The following is a 19,514-nucleotide window of genomic DNA, read 5'->3' as shown; positions in this document are numbered from 1 at the left end:
TATTAGTAAAATAAAGGAGGATATGGATATCCTGCAACAGGAAAAGGCTGACCAGGATACCAGATTTTTGGCCTTGCAGAAGGAGTACCAAGAAGGTTTGGACTCCCTACTGCAGAGCCAGAAGAAGCTGGAGCAACAACTAGACTTTAACAGGGCATGCACAGAGCAGGTAGCCACCCTGCAAATCCGACTAGACAGAGAGAGAATGAGGCTCTCTGTCAGCACAATGATAGGCTCCAGCAACAGGTAGCCATGCAGGAGAGACTGATAGAGTCTAGTAAGGCCTTAACTGAGGAACTGAAAGCGCAGGCTCTTGCATTGCAAGAGGGAGCAGGGGCTGATAGAGATGAAGTTCGCTGGGAAAGGAAAACACTTTAGCATAACCTCAGGAGCCCTAGTACCAGAGGCCTTCATCTCTCCCAGTCCTTGGACTCTGCCACCCCCATGTCCCCTGGCGCACATGAGCACAGGGCCACAGGGAGGGCAGATTACTATCCGGCCAAAGGTATGGGGTTCATAGGCCAGTACCTCCCAGAAATGGATGGGCGGGCATCCAGGTATGGGCACCCAAGCACAGTGCAATTTAGTGGGGAACCCCAGGAAAGTAGACCCACTAAGGGCATCCTAAAAACCTCTGCCCAGTTAGGTCAGTGGGGGGGTACCCATCAAATCCTGGCAGCAAGGAGGGATCTGAAGACTCCTCTGAGCGGCCCAGGACACAGGAGACCAGGTCCCCACATTCTGCCAGCCATTCCCAGGCTCGCAGAATCCGGGAGAGCCTGGAAGATCAAATGGGCACCTCTGGAAGCAGTCCTTCTGAGTCAGAGGAGGAATGGACCAGGGTTACCCGAACCAAAAAGGCCAATAAGGCAAAAAGGGCCTTGCATAAGGACCCCTTAAAACAGATTAAGGCAATCAGGAGTGTCATCACGCCTTATCACAAGAACTCCAAGCATTCTGTGTGGGAACACTTGGAGCTCTTTGAGCAAATGATGGAGACATTCCATTTGAAGGACAGCAGTAGCTGCATCCAGTACGTCAAATGGACAATCTCCCCAGAATACTCCAGTTTACTTGCGGGGCTGGAGGACCAAAATCATTCAAGATGGTCCACCTATAGGGTGGCCATCTTGAAACGCTTTTCTGTGCATAGAAATCCCCAAGAGGCTCGCAAGGCAGCCTACAATTTGCAATGTGGGGAGGATCAGGACCCACAAGAATTTGTGCAAGAATTGAAGCGTGCCTTTACGCAGACCCAGAGGGCCCTCTGGCCAGTCACAGACAGGGAGTCAAGGAGGTAACCCCACAAATGGGGTCTCTCGCTCCCCTGACTATGTAAGTCCCCGTTATAAGGGAAACAGTCCAATCCTGGGTTATGTGTGGACTCCTCCGGCCCGAGGGGGGGGATCCAACCAAGCACCCAACCCAGGGAACTTCCCTCCACACTTCCCCCAGGAGGGCAGAAATTCACCAAATCCTGGGCAGAACTTGTTCCCCAGGTATCCACCCAACTTCCAGCCCCAAAATCATCCATCCTTCTTTCCCCACTTCCCTGAGTCCAAGCAACCTAATCCGGGAGAGGGGAGGCCAAGGGTGGAGGGGTACCCAAATCTTCCCAACCCGGGGCACTACCAGAGAAGGGATAGCTACCCTTCCTGGGATCAGCCCAGGGGAGAAAACAGAACCCCGTATCAGCCTGAGCGGGTTTCCCAACTTGAGCGCCAGGTCCAAAATATGGCACGGGATCTGGGTCACATACTGAGGGCTCAACAGAACCCTCAGATGAGCATGCCACCGCAGAATGCCCCAAACTCTGGGCCTGGTGCTCCAGAACAATGACGGGGGCAGCACCCCGATACCCCACCGGTTCCCAGGGAGGAGGCACAAGGGGAAGGGGGGTGTAAAGCCTTGGAGGAAGCTTCCTTCCCAACTTGTAAACAGCCTCTGGAAAACCAGGAACCGGAAACAAAATCTCCTACCCCTGAAAGTCTGCCACCCAAGGAGAAAAGAGGAGGTACGAGAAACAAAGTACCCAAACAGACCCATTTTGTGGAGGAGGTACAGGTCTTCCAATTTGAGGGAGAGGGATCCTCAGAAGATCCTGGGAAAAGGATCTTCTCCTTCAGAGATGGGGGAACTCCTCCCAAGGAAAAATGGATCTCAAGGGATTCCAACCCAGACTGGGTAGATGTGGGGATTGAGCTGTTGCCGCCCATCATTCTATCCCAGAACCAACACTACCAAAAACCCCTGGTTCAAACCCATCCTGATGACTGCCTCCAAAAAGGGGGGGGTGGCCCAGAACCGGAACCAGGGGAACCCGAAACCATTTCCAGTTGCCAACTTTTTCTTTCAGATTCCCAAGGCTCTCCACAGAATTCTGGCCAAATTTCTTCTCTCTCAATGCCCAAAACCAGAAAATTAGCCCACCAGTTTTCCAAAAATGTGCATTATCTGTGCCCCCTTGAGGAGAAGGAGGGAAGATATTATGCCCCGGTACAAGTACAGGGGCAGGGTACAATTGTGGCACTGGTGGACACTGGATCCCAAGCTACCCTCTGTCCAGAAGGGCTTTTGATGCACTAAATGTAGGAAGGGGGTAGAATTACCGTATTCCTCTCACCTCTCTTCCTGGACAACTTCAGAACTTTGACGGGAAGGAAATTCCTGTCGAGGGGACTCCAGATTTGGACATCAAAATTGGGCAACACAAGGTGAAACACCTGGTCATAGTAGTGGCTTCAGAGGGCACCCCTTGTTTACTAGGGAATGACCTCCTGAGAAGGTTGTCATCCCTAATAGATTGTGTAAACAAGGTCCTCTGGACCCAGACTAGCCGACCAATAAAATTAAAGCAGAGTGTCAACTATGTTAGCTTAAACGGCACCTGCCACTTGGTTGAACACAAATCTGACCAAGTAGAATTTCTCTTCCAGAACAACCAAATTCCAGACGTGACAGTAATAGCAGTAGGACAACAGACTGGTGATGGGGGGTCCTCTCTATTTCTGAAAATCAACCTTCCTTTCAGTTTAAGGTGATATTCCACACTGGAAGGAAATACTCTGAAATTCTTTACTAATCCACAATCAGACATTCCCTCTCCGATAGTCCAGAAAGATGTGAAATCAGCTCAGAGCCTGGCTGATATTCAGCAAATTGGAGAGCAGTTGTTCATCCCTGTTCAGTTAAATGATGGGAAGGACTCTGTTCTCGCCCGATTGTGTGTGAACAACGGTAAGAGCTTCATCAGCGAAGCCATGTTCCGCCAACTCCCAAAAGATCCAGCCATTCCCACATTCAAACTGATAGACAAATGGGAAATGGATCTGCCAAGCAGGTGTATGCTCAAAATCTCTATTGGCAACAAGAGCATAGTCCATAATTGTTGGGTTGTGCGAGACGTCACTGCCGCCTTTCACTTAGGCAGTGACATTCTCAATCGCTTTGCCATTAGTTTGGACCTAATAAACTTCAAAGCTTGGTCCCGATTAGTGGATAATCCCATGGGCTTTGATGATCCAGAAAAAGCATTTAGGTCAGCCCAATTGCTACCTTATGCAGTTGAAATTCAGGTTAAAGAGGAAGTCACCATCCCAGAAAGGACCCGACAATTCTCCCTGGAAGTGAAAATTAAAAGGGGACAAAAATTGAAAAACCCTGATGCTTATATTCATCTAAATGCTTCTCTCCAACAGCAAAGGTTGGGGGTAAACCCAACACCATTGGTCAACATAGAACATGACACCATTCCAATAGAGGTGGATAACAGCGACGTACAGAGTATTACTCTAGCCGCAGGCACCATTATTGGAACAGCGGTTGATGACCGACATTTCTCCATTGATTTAGGAAATGAACTGTTAGGACCAATCCCCAAGGACTGTTTTGACAGTGACAGTGATGACAAAAAACACCAGAAGGGATCTTTACCCGGTATGGGGGAACTTCCTGGTGTACACTTCCTGCCCTTATGGTAAGGAAGACGTGACTTGTGACTTCAGAAGGGATGAGGTGATTTTCCAGGTTCGTGAGGGCTGCCTTTCCCACCTGAAGCCTCCAGTCCAAATCAGCACTCTGACCAGGGACTTCTCCACCCAGCTGGAGGAGGCCGCTGAGATAGCAAAACCAGAAATCGTTCCAGGCTTCAGGCAGATGGTGGAAGAGAGAGTCAACCTAGCTGATGCCTGTGTGACTCTGGAACAGAAGCAAAAGTATAAAAAAGTTTTCTTGGATTTCCAAGAACTCTTTGCGGTAGACTCATAAGACTGTGGTCGCACCGACATCCACACAACAACAATTCCCACGGACCCTGGCATGGCTCCAGTGTTTGTGAAGCAATATTGCTTGCCTCTCGCATCAATGGAGTCCCTTACTGAAATAATTAAGAACCTTGAGTCCCGGGGAATAATTTGTCCAGTACACAGCACCTTCAATAATCTGGTGCTGGGAATATTGAAGCCAAATGGCCAGTGGAGACTCTGCGCTGACCTAAGGGAGCTCAACAAACGGGTCCATACTTCCCGATGGCCTCCGCCCTACATTGACCAAGGGCTGGCCCAGATTCAGGGGTCACAGGTATTCACTGACCAATGGATACTGGACCGTGGCTGTCAGTAGGGAGGACCAATACAAACTTGCTTGTACACATGGACCCGGACTCCCTTCGGATACCTCAACTCCGGCAATTAATTCAACATTTTCCTACACAAGGCCATGCCCGACCTGGGTCAGAGGGGTAACCTGGCTTATGTAGATGATGTCCTCATTAAAAGCTCAACTGTTGAGGACACATAGCGGAGATCCGTTATGTCCTAACCCAGTTGAGGGCCGCCGGAGCAAAACCTTCCTTCCAAAAAGCACAGTGGTGTAGAACCAGTGTTAATTTCTTGGGGCATGAGATTACTCCTCAGGGTCTCTGTCCCCAAGAAAAGAAAATGGAAGCACTTCTTTTTTTTTTTTTTTTATTTTATTGGTTGGTTGAAAATCAACCTTTCAATTTAATATGTAACATAATTGATCACAAATTAAAACAGGATAGAATCAAGCTCAAAATCTGCATTCAACAAAACCCTACAAACTCACCACTTCAACCTTCAATTGTTTCTCATTAACAGCAAAAAAAAAATAATAAAATCACAATTCATATGTATACATCATCTGAGTTTTCATCTAAAATCAATCCAAATAGATTCAAATTCCACATCATTGTAACCACTAGTGATCCACCAGCAAGGAGGTATTAGTTGGAAAACACATGTCATCTATTTAGGGGCTCGTCTCAAGATTTAGGGCTAGCAGAAATTGGACTGTGGCTATACGAACAGCTTGGAGAGGTGAGGAGAATATTCTAGACCACAGTACATCTTTAGTTAAACAGGTATAGTTTTCGTACAGTTTTTTAAAATATTTACAACGTAAATCCTTTAGTGAGGGGCAACCTACTATCAAATGTTTTAAAGTTTCCTCGCACTCTGGTAATTGACAAAACCGACATTTATTTTCTTGTTTTGTTATTTGACCTCTTCGAGCTAAAATTTCTCTAGTGGGCCACAAATTAAATCTAAATCGAAGATAGTTGTTTCTAAAATGGTGCGAGGGAAATTTAAGTAAATAGGAGGCTGCAACTCTCATTCTTTTCGTACCAAAAGGCAGGCTGCAATAATCTTTGTACTGTGAGCAAAGCTCTAAAGTGCAGATCCAGTCATGCTGATATAATTTTCTCTGGGCACGATTGGGATTAGTTAGAAGCAGTTCAATGGTTATATCGGCCTCTACTAACAGATTGGTAACAGAATTTCTCCACTTATTGGGAAAAAAGTGTGTGGATTTCAACATATATGTGGCCAATATATAAGATAAATCCGAACAATTAGTGCACAGCAGAAATTTCTTCATTAGCGAACACAGTTTCCATGCATAAAATACAAACATTGAAAGAGCACCCAACTCATATCGTATCAAAGGCCCTGGTGTTGAATTCGGTAACTTAAGCACTGACCGCCAGAATTTTGCCTCCAGTCGATCCCAAAACATACGGTCTCTTGGTAATTTACATTCTGAGCCGTATGTTATTATTGGTAAAACTTTTTGCGTATAATATAACAATATCTACGAACATGTGAATTTACCAAATTTTTGCAAAAGGACTTTAGCTTGACTTGTTAATGTTTGCAATTTTTGTTTTATATCCTGCACATAGGGGGTGTCACACTTCAGATTATTAATAATCACTCCTAAGTATTTGTATTGCGGGGTGATAGAGATAATCTCTTCCTGAAAAGTCCAGATGGACGATTTTAGGGGGCGACATTTTTTTTTATTATTATAACATTGCATGATCTGTGTTTTGCTTAAGTTAATAGCCATATGGTTTCTTTGAACATACAATGAAAGCCCTTGTAGTAGCCGCTGTAGACCGGCCGGCGTTTTAGAGATTAAAATAAGATCATCCGCATATAATAGCCATGCAATTTGATGCGGCCCAAGTTTTGGGGCATCTGAGTTGATATCAATAAAATTCTTACCCATGTCCAATATAAATAGGTTAAAAATAGTAGCTGCCAGAATACAGCCCTGTTTCAGACCTCTTGCTGTCGCAATTTTAGTAGTTAGATGCCCAGCTAAAGTGGTTCTTATCTGAATTGCGGTGTTTGTATAAAGAAGCGCAATCAATTTAACCACTGAACTAGGGCAGCCCATTTTGATCAATTTGTTAATTAGCAGGTGTCTATCGATTGAATCAAAAGCCTCTTTAAAATCTACGAAAGCTATAAACAAGGGCTGGTTGAGATATTCACATTTAGCTTTAATCGCATTAATTGCTGTAATGTTTATTGCCGTGCCTTTTCCCGCAACAAATCCGGTTTGAAATACATCAGCTTTACCAGCAGTTTCAATCCATGCTCGCAAGTCTCTAAGAATCAACCGGGCGAAGATCTTGCCCGGTGTATCAAGAAGGGCAATCGGTCTATAATTTGACGGATCTTGTCTATTACCCTTCTTGAACACCGGGACAATAATTGAGAGAGACCATGATCTAGGCAATTGTTGAGTGCGTATGATTGTAGTATAAAGTTGATACAAAATCCTTGCCCATAGGTTCGGATCTTGTTTCATCATATAATTAGATATCCCATCTGGACCGGGAGCACGTGAGCTACTAGATTTGGTAATGTAAAATAAGATGTCTGCTACTGAGAATTGCAAGGTAAAAGCTCCTGGATCACACTGACTAAGTAATGAGTTTGTAGTCTCAGGACAGGCATACAAATTTGCATAATGTTCAACCCATTGAGCCTCTGCCACATCATTGATTTGTAGTGAAATCTGCGTATTAGGGTTAGTCTTATTAATTAGAGCCCATATTTGCGCAGAGTTTTTTGAGCCCATCTTTTGGAGCATGCATTCTCCATCAATTTGATAAAGAGTAGCTCGATGGGCCTTCATCCAGTTTTTATGTTTTGTTTTCAATGATTTAAGGGCTTGCCATTTAATTTGGGAGGGCAAAGCTAAAACTACTTTTTTTTCTCTTCTGAACCAGGACTTTTGTTGCTGTACTTCCTTGTTAAAAGAATGCAAAGGGAAGTACTTTGTCTTCACCTTATTTGTTGTAGCAAATGTATGCAATAAGTCACTATACTCTAGTGACATGTTGGTTCCTAGTGTCTTTTCATACACAATTGATTGTTCGAAGACTCTGGCAAATTTTGTCAGGTTGGGTCTAGTCCAGTGAAGTCTATTCATACCTCTATTCACTAGTAGAGGATGGTATGTATTGTATATCTCCTCTTTTCGCTGTGGAGCCGTACAGTGCCATTTCGCATTCAATATGTTGTGATCACTGTCCTCAGTAGAGATCACACAAAACAACTTAATATCAAAGAATAGTTCACGATTAACGTAAATATAGTCAATAATTGCACCGGAATGACCTCTTTTCCACGTATAATGTGGTGGACTATCGGCCGAGCATGAACCATTTAACATAACCAAGTTTTTTGACTCGATAAAGGTGTTCCATACGACCAGTCTGCTATCTCTGCGATTATGGAGAACATCCAGGCAGTGTAAATTTAAGTCGCCTGCCAAAATAATATGAGGGTATATAGGGAGTTTAATAATCTCTGACCATAACTCTTCCAGATCTTTAAAAAATGTTTTAGTGGATATTGCAACTGGATTCCAATATATATTTACAATCGCATATTTTTGTTCTCTTATTGTGATGTTTACCAGTTGAATGTATCGATTTGGAGCAGACTGGTGTTCTAGAACAACTTCGGAGGACTTGTTTAGGGCCACAAGGAGACCGGACATGGGCCGACCTTTCGTAGATCTTATTGCTGGATTAAAGACTATTTCAAAGTTATCCCACACTGGTCGCTCCGTGAGCCAAGTTTCTTGGAATAAGATAATATCATGCTTCGATATCTCATTAGAACTATTCCTCAGTAAATGCCCATGTCCTCGAGTATTCCAACTTATCATAGATAAAAATGGTGGGAGGTGTTGCAAGGTTAGTTATGACTGCTTAGATATAGATTGTAGCATTGGGTAATAATTTTGATTACTCGACTGAGCACATAAGCCCTGTCTCTGGTTAGAAATATAGGGCTGCATTGCAAGATGTTGCACCGCAGGAAAAGGAACTTGGTTTGGCACATCGGTGAGAAGCTCAAAACCTAGTTCATATATTTCGTGTTTAGCAAGCCACAATGTGTTTAACACCACTCGTGAGGACATCCAAAACCGTGCAACAGAAAGATCATTATCGCAGATAAATTCCACCAAATCAATATCGGAGGATTGCAGATCATCTAACGCAGGGATTTCAGCTAAAATTGCAAGTATACTAGAGCGATTTAAGTCATACTTCGCATAAGGTAAATCTCTGCACCGAATGATCAATGGATATAGCGGTTGTTTGGATGGTATTTTCAAATTTTTTGATGGTACAGACGAAAACTTGTCAGAGTACGGCCAGCTTGTACCCAATGAGTGATTTTGTTGTTGAGGATGTATATTAATCTTTGCAACAGGGCCAGCTGGATAACGACTCAGATCTTTTGATTGTGAATGTAAGGTATGCTGGACAACCTCTGACTTTGTAAGTAATGTAGCATTTTTGTTTAGGTTAGTCATGTAATCTTGTACTGCGGTTTTAATTACTTGTTGTATGGATATTTCGGATACATCAATTATGGGTTGTTTGGAAGAAGCTGTATCAGCCGAGTTAGTAGTAATTATGAGGGGAGCAGACATTTTTTTTGAAGAAGGTGACCCAGAGATCAAGGGCGTAATAAGTGGTTGTGCCACATGGTTCTTTTCTGTATGATCTGTCATATGGGATCTCTCTCGAATGTTAGGGTCTTTCAGTATCTCTACTTGGACATTCGAGGGTCGTTGTTTGGTCATATAGTGATCAATCTCCTTTCTAATTTCGTTCCGTCTGGCTTCAGCATCCTTATCTATAATCAGCTCAGGAGAACAAGATGATGGTGCTACAAGGGTATCACACTCTTTTACTTGTACCGCAGGACATAAGGGTACTAGGGGAAGTGAAGCTTGTGAGTTTACCACCTTATCATGTTCAGCAGCCTTGACCAATGCGTCTAATGGGCCATAGGCTACTATCTGGGCCGGGCATGCTGTTGGCTGTGTACTATTTTTCTTACCATTAGCCAAGGTGTTATATTTTTTTTGTACTGCTTCCGCAGCCATGATGGTATGTTTCCTAGGCAAGGATAGGGCTTTAATAAAGGCTTTAGTTGCTGAGGTTGTCGTTTTAGTTATATCTTTAACATTTTTTGTTTTTTTACTACTCGGGTTCTTTTTTGGTTTAGATGTAATTTCGGGTGGTTTAGGTCCGTTAGATGTGAATATCTTAAACACTTGTTTGTCTTCGGGCACTATCGGGTCTAAGAGCGGTTTATCTTTTGATGGTTCAATTTTTTGGAGCAATGAGAAATCGTCGTGAATTACATTTGAAAAGGCAGGAAAGGGCGTGAACTTCATAGGTAGTGTTTGTGTAATGGGCTCGGTGGGGGATTTATCAAGGATCAGTGATTGCTCAGAATTTAATTTTAGTTTTTTTCGGGTATTCATTTCAATACTGTATTTAAGCGTTGCCTGCCAATGTAATAATTTCTCAATCTGTTTATCATGTGTCTGCAGTTTTCGATCGAGTGTTTCAAACAGCTTAAAAAGAGAGGAAATGGCCAAATTCATGGCATGCAACGTGGACTCAATCAAAATAGACGGGGAAATAGCTGGAGGCAAAATAGGGCCATCAGATGGTAGGACCGGAACATCCGGAATACGTCTAGGAGTGGGAGCAGCAAATGAAGCGACTAAACTATGTGCTGCGTCTGAGTATATGAAAGAAACTTCAGGTAGCTCTAGTGAGTTCCGACAATCATCTCCTGCCAAAAGAGAAGAGTTTGAACTCAATTCAATTACTGCAGGTTGAGAGTCAGCTAAACCAGCACCGCTTTTAATCAGGGGGAGGGGCGGGGGAGCATGACAATCGTGTGGTAATATACTCCCACCTCGGACCCCCCCGGTGGGAACTAAAAGGTTCGGACGTGGAATTTGAGGTTCTTGATTTCTATTGGGATCGATAATAGAGCCTGGGGATCCTGGTGCTTCACATATTATAGGCATTGTATGAGGCTCTTTTAAAAGGGGGATGTCACCCTCTTTAATAAGGGTGTTCTCAGAAACTCCCAAAGAATTTTTTGCATTAGAGCCTTGGGCGTTTGTAGTAAACTTAAAGCAAGAATCAATTGATTTCCCAGTGAAGTCACAGGATAGGGGTTTTGTCTCAAAGAAGTAGCGTTTTATATCACCTGAAGATGTATGCCTATTAAGGTTAGAGGCACTAACAGGGTGATGCCTTCGGGGCGTACTACCCATTAATTGTTGTTTCTGGGTTTCAACATTTTCCTGGACTAATATTGGGCCATTCATCTTTGTACTTCTTAAGGTACGCATATCACCTTATACTAGTACAGTCACCAAATGTACTATACAGTTAGGGTAAAATTTTGAATAAACAAGTAGTTGTAAAAACAGGGTAAGTAGGTGCTGCTAAAAGAGATGATCCGATAACAAGATAAAATCTTTAAAAGTAGAGAGTTGAGCAGGAATCTTGAAAGGGACTAAGAGCAGTACCTAAATAGTTAGCTTGGTCAATGGATACATATATAACTATGCCGTCTAGGGAACGCCCGATGGCTTAAGGAGCAGCCTTAGTCCGTCTCTCCTCCCCAAAGACCGGCTTAAATAATAGTTAATTATAGTTTTCTTACTCAGAGTTGGATGAATCGTGAAGACAATATTTCTAGCCGACCACGCCGAACAGCCAAACAGCACCAGCCCTTCTACCACCAGGGCTTACGCCGCGAGGGTGGCTTCCCGGCAGATTAGTAGCACAGCTGGCAGTCACGTGTGCCAGTCACGTGATCCTCGACGGCCCCGCCTCCTTCTGGACAGCAAGAGCCCTGTGCTCGCAGTGCTGTTCGGAGGGGGAGCGGCAGCAAGTTCAAAGGGAAAACAAATAAAGGAACGTATCTCAGCGCTCTTCAGCTCCCACAAGTAGGCAATTAAATGCCTGCAGTCAACGCCGCTCGGGCGGCTTCCCGGCAGATTAGTAGCACAGCTGGCAGTCACGTGTGCCAGTCACGTGATCCTCGACGGCCCCGCCTCCTTCTGGACAGCAAGAGCCCTGTGCTCGCAGTGCTGTTCGGAGGGGGAGCGGCAGCAAGTTCAAAGGGAAAACAAATAAAGGAACGTATCTCAGCGCTCTTCAGCTCCCACAAGTAGGCAATTAAATGCCTGCAGTCAACTTCACTTCATAAACTGAAGGATCCCACAACTCTGCGGGAACTAAGGAGCCTACTTGGACTGACTAATTACAGCAGAAAGTTCATTGAGGGCTACGCAGAGATCACCAGACCCCTGATTCATCTCTTGAAGAGGGGGGTCAAGTGGGAATGGGGTCCAGAACAATCCGAGGCAGTAAGACAACTCAAAAGAAGTCTCTCACAAGCGCCTTGCCTAGCTTACCCTGTCAGAAACAAGGAGTTCTTCCTGGAGACAGGGTTCTCTAATACGTGCTTGACCGCAGTATTATACCAAAAGCATAACAAGGTCAATAAAGTAATCTCCTATGCGAGCAAAACTTTATCCTCTGAGGAGGAAAAATCCAACGATTGTGAAAAGGCACTCCTGGCAACGATGTGTGCATTGAAGAATTACCGACCGTTCATCCAGGGGGAACACATCGTAGTGGAGACTCCACACCATCCTCTGCAATACCTCCAAAGTGACAGAATCCGGGCCGGAAATGTGAGTAATTCCCGAATTACTTCCTGGATTCTGTCAATGCAAGGCTTTCCTGTGGAGGTCAGATATGGCCAAAACAAGAAGAGTCCCCTCGCGCAAGGTCTGGCTGACTTGCATGATTGTGCCAGAGAAAACTGTCTCGAGGACGAAAGTCTAAAAATCAAGGACAATATGGAGGCATACCTTAATTCCCCGCACAAAGTCTTTGAAGAAGACAAGTGTGAGGGAATGCCCACTGTCTATGTGGATGGATGCTCTTACCATGTTGACAACAATGGGGAAAAAGAACTGGTGGCCGGCGCAGGGAATGCATGGGTGAAGGAGTCCCCAGAACCCTCCGCTGAGTACAAAATTGGTCCCCGAAGTAGTCAAGTGGCAGAATTCGTGGCTGTGTATCAAGCCATCCTCACTGCTGTCCAACATCAACTCCACGAACTGGTCATAATCACAGATTCAGATTATGTACGGAACTGGTTCGTGGAGCACCTGGTTAATTGGAAAACCAGAGGCATGCTATGTGCTAACAACAAACCCTTGAAACATGGGAAGTTGATCCAAAATATTGATGATCTGGTCACCTCGAATGGGATGATCATCTACTGGAAGAAGATCAAGGGTCATTCCAAAGTAGAGGGACCAGCCAAAACTGGAAATGACTTAGCTGATCAGCTGGCCAAAACCGGGGCCATCCAAGGGGATCTAATAGAAATAGAATCCCTGTTGGGGGAATCCAGGTCACTGCTATCACTAGGTCCCAGACAAATGCTCACAACGATCTTTCAACTGCACAATGGAGTAAGGAGACCCCTGATGCTGATTTGATTACGGCTCAAAAGGGGGATCCAATAATTGGTAAGTTTTACCAACACATTGAGGACCCTGAGAACTTTCCCCTGACAGATACTGATTACATTGGGAAGGAGGACCTTAGAGTGTTGATGAAATGTCCAAAGATGTTCCGAATCCAAGACAGTTTGTTGGTAAGGAAATCCCAAGCTGGCCATGATCAGTGGGTGGTCCCTACCTCATTCCGAAGCCTGATGTTAAGTCACGCCCATGAGGCGGCCACAGCCGGTCATAGGGGGTTTCACACAACACTTGAGATTTTAAGAGAGGTTGCATACTGGCCACACATGGGGCAGGACCTCGACCAATACTTGAAGGGGTGTCTGGTGTGTCCACAATTTCAGCCATCATCCCTCACACACCATGCGCCTCTCCAAAAGAGGGGGATGACACTGCCATGGTCAGATTTGCAAATCGACTTCGTAGGCCCTGTGATTCGCTCGTCTAGAGGAAACAAGTACATGTTGACGGTCACATGCTTGTTTACCAAGTGGGTGGAATGTCTCCCGGCCCCAAACTGCAAGGCAGAAACAGCAGCTGCCCTGATGATTAACCACATCTTTTCCTGTTTTGGTCTACCTCAAAGGATTGAGTCAGACAGAGGTAGCCACTTCACTAGTGAAGTGATGACAAAGATGTGGGAGATACTGGGGGTCAAAAGGAAGCTACATATTGCTTACCGGCCAGCCTCTTCTGGTGCAGTGGAGAGATACAACAGAACCATTGTGAGCATATTAAAAAAGTTTGTGGCAGATTCTGGGCCAAGTTGGGATATCCGATTACCTCTGGTCCTAATGGCCATCAGATCTACCCCTTCATCTGCAACTAAAATGTCACCATTTGAGCTGATGACTGGACGCAAGATGGTGCTTCCCCAGCATTTGCTCTTCAGGACCCAAGAGCAGACGTTGATCAATGCCTCCACAACTCATGAGTATGTCGAGAATTTGAGGAAACACCTCCAACATGCTTTTGCCTATGCTCAGCGGAATCTAGAAAGATCAGCTGATAGCATGAAGACCCATTACGATTTGAAAACTTCCAGGAAAGTATATAATGTGGGAGACCGGGTCTATCTATACAATTTCCAAAGAAACCAGGCCAAACAGCGAAAATGTTTGCCTACATGGAAGGGACCGTTTGAAATTATAGACAAGATCTCCCCAGTAGCCTATAAGATCCGCGTCCCCAAAGGTAGTCTGGTGGAAGGGGAAGACAAGTGGGTACATATAAATCAGCTAAAGTGTTGCCATCCCAGGCACACTCTGCAGCAACTGGAGGAATCCTCTGGAATCCCAGAGGGGGCCGCTCCAGAGTAATTCAGTTCCAACCCTAAAATATCCCACATATAGTCTCTAAAATATCATGATTCTGGTATGAAAATGTTTCCTGTTATATCTTGTTTTAAAATAAGAATGTAAATGTTTATTGATTTATAAAATGTATATGCCACCCCACTATATCAATAGTGGGGGAGAAATGTCTAGGAATGTGTATTGCCGCTTTGCTTTATCATCCTAGGAGAGAGGAAACCATGGAGACTGACCAAGGAGAACAACCCGTAGACCGGGAGCAAAGATCCGAGGGGCCCGGGGTATCGCCCAATATTCCCTACCCGCGACAGGAGTTGAAACTTGATCAGCAGCTGTGTTCCCAGGCCTGGCTGCATTCTGCTGCCCCTGCCAAAAGCAGATGATACCTCTCTGATTGAATTAGGGGAGTGGCACATGGGGACTGCAGGAAACTAAACAAAGCATTGTCCTTGGCCCAGGCAAATGTTAAATTAGGGGGGATTCTAAGAGAGGGGCGTTATACAAGGGTTCATCATCCAGATTATAACTTGTCATAAAAATATATAAATAAGGGCTTCCCTTGAGCAATCCCAGACAAGGCATTGACTTAGTGGGAATGCTTGATTGGAGTCATTAACAAACGTGACATGCTTGTGCGGGCAGGGATCACACATACGCCTGCCCAGCGTATGGCCCACTGGCAGCGTGTCAAAGATCGAATAAACACCATGTTGGGTGCCGCCTACACCGCTACTCTGTTGACTAGAGGTGGGACACAGCCAGAGGACGACAAACTCACTCCACATGAAGAGACTGTCAGTGATCTCATTGATGTGGAGCAGATCCAAGGCATGGGACACCTGTCAATTTATGATGAAATGTCCGGTGAGTGATGATGCGTGTGTGTTCGGGACATGTGTATGATGCTTGGATGAAGTGTCATGATTGTTTTACAGTTATGCCTACGTTTACATGACTGCCATGGGTTGACCATGTCATGGTGGACTAGTACGTGCTTGTTGTCATGCAGACTGCATACGGATGATGTGCTGCACACCAAACCAATCCTCATCACCACTCCTGCTCACTCATTCCATGTCACTCTCTGTCCAGACTCTCTTGGCCCTCTTCCAGCTACAACCTATAATGGCGTATTGCCTGTGATGATCTTCCTATGAACACTTGCATTCTCTCGTCACATCTCTTGATGTCTCTGAGAGGTCATCCTGCCAGCTGTACCTCCTCAGAAGTATTCTTCCTTTCAGATCCTTCCCCCAGCAGCTCTCTGTCTCCAGGCGAATGGTCATTCCTATGGTGGCCTACTGCAACAGATTATAAAAATAATTCTGTGCTTCTACTCTCTTCCCTCTGCAACTCGGCCAGGACTGGACTGTGTGAATGGTCATTTTGTTTTTGGGCCAGGTAGCTCCCTAGGACCGTGATGATGGCACTGGCTCCCAGGCACCACCCGCACTTGTGGGGTATTTACTATATCCCTCCAACCCACTGACAACACTTGACACCTGATTCATGCACTTGCCCTTACACTGTCGTCAGCCCGCAACTTTGCATTTCCGGGTTATGTAGTTCTATTCTACGTTGAGCATGTTCCCATGTACAGCAATGCCCCCTCACACTTCCAAACCCAGGTCTCCCCTTCTACATGCCTATTCACTTGCATTATGTCAATGTGACCTAGACTCATGGAATCGGTGTGCCTGCCTTCACTCTGTTCCACCACCCTAGCATCATGGCACCGTGTGACACTTGTGTTTTCGGTAATTGTTATTTCCATGTCATGTAATTTCATTTCACAAGGTTTGTACATGGATCAGGGACAGTAGGCATCAACTTACCTCTCATGCTGTTTGACAGTTCAGGCATGGCCATGCTAGTGGCATTTGTGTATTTGCATCCGTGATGCTGGTGACTCAACTATGCCAGTCTGATGATTGTGTGTGAAGCAGGTGCTATGCACCATGCACCACAAGTGGTGTTGTGCCCTTTGACACACATCCATGTCTGCTTTCATGATACCCTTGTCTTCCATTCACACTGCGTACATGCCAGAGTTTGTGACCTCACTGACATGGCAGGTAGATGTGTTGCATGATAACACTGTGATACCTATGTGTGTGGGTATGCTATTTACAAGTATCTTCATGTATTTTGCTGTCCATGTGCAGGTTATGAGGCACTGGATGCAGAGGAGGAAGTTAGGGAGGTGCAGGAGAGTGGGCTGCAACCAGGCACCTGTGGAGGACGAGGTGTGGTAGCCCATGAAGATCCAATAGTTCTACAGTCCATCCTGGCCATGACTCACTCTGACTTCGCCTCTAAGGAAGCCTATGCCTCTGGTGGTGAATCAGACATGGATCCCTTGGTACTGTCGCAGGTGAATCAACTTTGGTGCTGGCATATCCCAGACATCTGTACGGGGGAAGACCCCTCACAGGGCCAGTCAGTGTTGGAACATCAGTCTGTGGTGGTTAGGGTGCAACGCCACGCTCCACAGTATTGGCTCCTGTTCCTGGGACAGCTGTTAAAGGGAGGGATGCAGTCCTGCAGCCACAGACAGCACCAGCACATCAAGGGCCAGGTATATTTGTGCCCAGCAGGCATGGGGCCTGCCAAGGCGGCTGCCGTGTGCCAACAGGCGATAATGTGTGGGTGCAATCCATGCATTCAGTTGCAGAGCAACAGGGGGCTTCATATGAAATGTTGACTCAGGGCATGGATAGGGTGGCCAATTCCATTCTCCCCCCAGAAAGATAGATTGAGCTCCAGCAGCAGGCATTGCGGTCCATATGCCACTCACATATGTTCCACATGCAGGCCAACAACAGGTACTGACGGGCAGAAATATGGTCTCTGCGCAAAGCCATGGCTGCAGAGGGTCAGGCACACAGGGCTGCCTGAGGGAAGAGGCTAGGTCACTGTGAGTTGCACTGGCTGAACTCGAGGCAGCACACAGTAGACACTCAGAAGAGCAGATGCAACAGTTGACACACACCATCTCTGTGGAACAGCGAGCCATATGTGAGGTGTTGCAAGCAGAACGGCATGCATCCTGTGAGGTGTTGCAAGCAGAACTGCGTGCATCCCGTAACATGGTGCAAGCGGAACTGCAAGCATCCCGTGAGGTGTTGCATGCAGACATCCGCGCCATCATGTTGCAGATGCGAACATCTCAGTGCTGCATGGCTGCTGCCATGGAGGACCAGGCCAGGGCTATACGTGGTGAGCCTCCCTTACCACTGACACCTTCCATCGCTACACCAGAGGTTGGCAACAGCAGCACCAGCTCTCCCAATACATGATAGCCATGCGGACCACAAACCCATGGAGGTTTTTCTTTTCTTTTCTCAACATCAACACATGTGGGTGTTGTGGTGCACCCTGTCCCACTACCATCCTGGGTGGCCCCCCAAGCCCCTGGTCTACCATGGGAATTTTTCTTTGTTTTTAATCTTTTTTTGTCTATTGTACATTTATGTGACAGTGTGTTGCTTTGTGTGGCATATGGGCATCCACTGTAGGTTCCAGCTGGGCCCATATAGGCATGTCTCGTGTTGGTACACTCCTTGTTTGTGCCTTAGGGTCCAGACACATATGCAACTCCTGCTTCCCCTTTCCATGAGCTTGCAATGAGTGCAGCATGTGACAGTAACTTACACAGAGGCTTTGAGGTTCTATTTCATCTGTGGGCAGTCTCAAGTCCAACCTGTGTATACTCCCTTAGTGGTATTCATGATTGTTTGTGCAGTGCATGGTTGCCATCCCTTTTTGTTTTGACATTGGGATCCATCATGTTTTAATTTTCCATATTCATGTATTAGCTTGCCGGTCTCCATTGTTATTGGCCTTCCTGCTGCATGAACTTCCCTGCCCCCTTTAGTTGGCAGGGCCACACTACCAATAGAAGGGTGCCATAGGGTTGTTAGGGCACATTGAGGCACTTCTGGTGTTCTGATTGGTGACTAGCAGACATATTCACTGTTGGGTCCTGTGTTTCTGGTATGTTATGATATGATATGGTATTTATAACGCGCCTATACACAAGTGTTTCAAGGCGCGATTATACTGGCCAATTGATGTTCCTGTGTACATAATTGTTTTGATGTGTGAGAGTGAGTTATTTCAGTACTAGTTGCATTTACCGTTGAGCGCTTTGTGACAGTACTGTTATGTGTTGGCCATTTATGTTTAACTTTTGATGTTGCTCAGCATAGCATGGTGGGGCAACCGGGTGACATGGATGTTTGGGAGGGTTTAGGTGACATATCGGCATTTGGATTTTTGCATGGGGTTGGTGGCATACTGCATCTTCCATGTGTGCCTTTTGTGCACACCAGATTGTGTTTGTTTTAGTTGCAAGGGATGCACGCAATGTAGCACTTCCAAGGACAGATTCTCAGGGTGGTAAGGTTGGGACAGATGATTGTCCCTTTGTCATCATTGATTGTCACCTGGAATGTGCCAGGCCTGTGTGCACTCCGCAGAGGTTAGATTTTAGGTGAAAAATTGTGCCACAAGCTGGGTACGTGCAGCCTCGCCATGTGCCCTTTCCCTTCCCATGCGCAGCAGTCGTGCATGTGGTTGGGGATGTGGGAGCACCACCATGTCCACCGGTATGCCATGCCGTGTTGCAACATTGTGCAGGACACATGCTGCCACAATGATCCTGCACACTACTGGTGGTGCATATAGGAGCACTCCACCAGAGTTTTCAAGGGAGCGAAAGCGTGTCTTTAGCACTCCGAATGTACGCTCCACTATGCCCCTAGTTGCAATATGTGCTGCGTTGTATCTTACCTGGGGTGGTGTGCTGGGGTTCCGTATTGGCATCATCATGTAGGTGCTCAGTGGGTAGACACTGTCCCCTGTGGAGGTGAGATGGTTTGTCAGTGGTGTGGTTTAGTCTGTGTGAGGCATGCATGCATTTGCAGGGCCATTTGTACTCACCAATGAGCCATGTGTTGCATGCCTCCCAGCTTCCAGGGCCAGGTCTAGGGGTGACATTCTTTA

This window comes from Ambystoma mexicanum, chromosome 5q, assembly GCF_040938575.1.
Source record: "Ambystoma mexicanum isolate Mex_15411 chromosome 5q, UKY_AmexF1_1, whole genome shotgun sequence".
NCBI classification, from domain to species: Eukaryota; Metazoa; Chordata; class Amphibia; order Caudata; family Ambystomatidae; genus Ambystoma; species Ambystoma mexicanum.
This window is presented reverse-complemented; position numbering follows the sequence as displayed.